The sequence below is a fragment of the Solenopsis invicta genome, unplaced genomic scaffold (genome assembly GCF_016802725.1).
Source record: "Solenopsis invicta isolate M01_SB unplaced genomic scaffold, UNIL_Sinv_3.0 scaffold_603, whole genome shotgun sequence".
Classification (NCBI taxonomy): domain Eukaryota; kingdom Metazoa; phylum Arthropoda; class Insecta; order Hymenoptera; family Formicidae; genus Solenopsis; species Solenopsis invicta.
The window spans coordinates 12,392-15,559 of NW_024105328.1; positions in this window are offsets into that span (position 1 = coordinate 12,392).

Consider the following 3,168-nt stretch of genomic DNA (forward strand, 5'->3'; position numbering starts at 1 on the left):
CGTGTCACGTGACTTCCCCACCCCAAATTGGGTTAGAACCGGCCCATCACATCTACTGGTGTGTTTCTTTCGCCTTCAAGCGATATTTTTCAAAGTCCACGGCAGCATGTTGCATTCGCTTTCAAACTTCATTAATCAAAATCCCCCGCGGCGTGTTGCTTCGCTTACAAGCGACATTATGACAATTAACCCGCGGCGTGTTTATTTCGCACTGCCGTCACCTATATGAACGGGCGACACCACTGGTTTCGGGCGTCACCTCCGACAGCGGGCGTCACCTCCAGAAGCGGGCGTCACCTCCGACAGCGGGCGTCACCTCCGGCCGCGGGCGTCACCTCCGGCTGCGGGCGTCACCTCCGGCTCGCCGATTCGCACTCTCAACCGTACAGCCGATTTACGGTGTTGCATTCGCTTTCAGGCTTCATTAATCAAAGTCCCCGCGGCGTGTTGCATTCGCTTTCAAGCTTCAGTAACCAAAGACCCCAGCGGTGTGTTGTTTTCGCTTTCAAGCTATATCTTTCAAAGTGCTTCGCGGTGTGTTTCTTTCGCTTTCAAGCGATATTTTTCAAAGTCCACCGCAGCGTGTTGCATTCGCTTTCAAACTTCATTAATCAAAATCCCCCGCGGCGTGTTGCTTCGCTTACAAGCGACATTATGACAATTAACCCGCGGCGTGTTTATTTCGCACTGCCGTCACCTATATGAACGGGCGAACCACTGGTTTCGGGCGTCACCTCCGACAGTGGGCGTCACCTCCAGAAGCGGGCGTCACCTCCGACAGCGGGCGTCACCTCCAGAAGCGGGCGTCACCTCCGACAGCGGGCGTCACCTCCGGCCGCGGGCGTCACCTCCGGCTGCGGGCGTCACCTCCGGCTGCGGGCGTCACCTCCGGGTACGGTCGTCACCTCCGATAGCGGCGTCACCTCCGGGTACGGGCGTCACCTCCGATAGCGGGCGTCACCTCCGGCTCGCCGATTCGCACTCTCAACCGTACAGCCGATTTACGGTGTTGCATTCGCTTCCAGGCTTCATTAATCAAAGTCCCCGCGGCGTGTTGCATTCGCTTTCAAGCTTCAGTAACCAAAGACCCCAGCGGTGTGTTGCTTTCGCTTTCAAGCTATATCTTTCAAAGTTCTTCGCGGTGTGTTTCTTTCGCTTTCAAGCGATATTTTTCAAAGTCCACGGCAGCATGTTGCATTCGCTTTCAAACTTCATTAATCAAAATCCCCCGCGGCGTGTTGCTTCGCTTACAAGCGACATTATGACAATTAACCCGCGGCGTGTTTCTTTCGCACTGGCGTCAACTATATTTACGGGCGACACCACTGGTTTCGGGCGTCACCTCCGACAGCGGGCGTCACCTCCAGAAGCGGGCGTCACCTCCGACAGCGGGCGTCACCTCCGGCCGCGGGCGTCACCTCCGGCTGCGGGCGTCACCTCCGGCTGCGGGCGTCACCTCCGGCTGCGGAAGTCTCCTCCGGGTACGGTCGTCACCTCCGATAGCGGGCGTCACCTCCGGTTAGCCGATTCGCACTCTCAACCGTACAGCCGATTTACGGTGTTGCATTCGCTTTCAGGCTTCATTAATCAAAGTCCCCGCGGCCTGTTGCATTCGCTTTCAAGCTTCAGTAACCAAAGACCCCAGCGGCGTGTTGCTTTCGCTTTCAAGCTATATCTTTCAAAGTGCTTCGCGGTGTGTTTCTTTCGCTTTCAAGCGATATTTTTCAAAGTCCACCGCATTGTGTTGCATTCGCTTTCAAACTTCATTAATCAAAATCCCCCGCGGCGTGTTGCTTCGCTTACAAGCGACATTATGACAATTAACCCGCGGCGTGTTTATTTCGCACTGCCGTCACCTATATGAACGGGCGAACAACTGGTTTCGGGCGTCACCTCCGACAGTGGGCGACAGCTCCAGAAGCGGGCGTAACCTCCGACAGCGGGCGTCACCTCCAGAAGCGGGCGTCACCTCCGACAGCGGGCGTCACCTCCGGCCGCGGGCGTCACCTCCGGCTGCGGGCGTCACCTCCGGCTGCGGGCGTCACCTCCGGGTACGGTCGTCACCTCCGATAGCGGGCGTCACCTCCGGGTACGGTCGTCACCTCCGATAGCGGGCGTCACCTCCGGCTCGCCGATTCGCACTCTCAACCGTACAGCCGATTTACGGTGTTGCATTCGCTTCCAGGCTTCATTAATCAAAGTCCCCGCGGCGTGTTGCATTCGCTTTCAAGCTTCAGTAACCAAAGACCCCAGCGGTGTGTTGCTTTCGCTTTCAAGCTATATCTTTCAAAGTTCTTCGCGGTGTGTTTCTTTCGCTTTCAAGCGATATTTTTCAAAGTCCACGGCAGCGTGTTGCATTCGCTTTCAAACTTCATTAATCAAAATCCCCCGCGTCGTGTTGCTTCGCTTACAAGCGACATTATGACAATTAACCCGCGGCGTGTTTCTTTCGCACTGCCGTCACCTATATGTACGGGCGACACCACTGGTTTCGGGCGTCACCTCCGACAGTGGGCGTCACCTCCAGAAGCGGGCGTCACCTCCGACAGCGGGCGTCACCTCCAGAAGCGGGCGTCACCTCCGACAGCGGGCGTCACCTCCGGCCGCGGGCGTCACCTCCGGCTGCGGGCGTCACCTCCGACAGCGGGCGACACCTCCGGCCGCGGGCGTCACCTCCGGCTGCGGGCGTCACCTCCGGCTGCGGACGTCACCTCCGGGTACGGTCGTCACTTCCGATAGCGGGCGTCACCTCCGGCTCGCCGATTCGCACTCTCAACCGTACAGCCGATTTACGGTGTTGCATTCGCTTTCAGGCTTCATTAATCAAAGTCCCCGCGGCGTGTTGCATTCGCTTTCAAGCTTCAGTAACCAAAGACACCAGCGGCGTGTTGCTTTCGCTTTCAAGCTATATCTTTCAAAGTTCTTCGCGGTGTGTTTCTTTCGCTTTCAAGCGATATTTTTCAAAGTCCACGGCAGCGGGTTGCATTCGCTTTCAAACTTCATTAATCAAAATCCCCCGCGGCGTGTTGCTTCGCTTACAAGCGACATTATGACAATTAACCCGCGGCGTGTTTCTTTCGCACTGCCGTCACCTATATGAACGGGCGACACCACTGGTTTCGGGCGTCACCTCCGACAGCGGGCGTCACCTCCAGAAGCGGGCGTCAC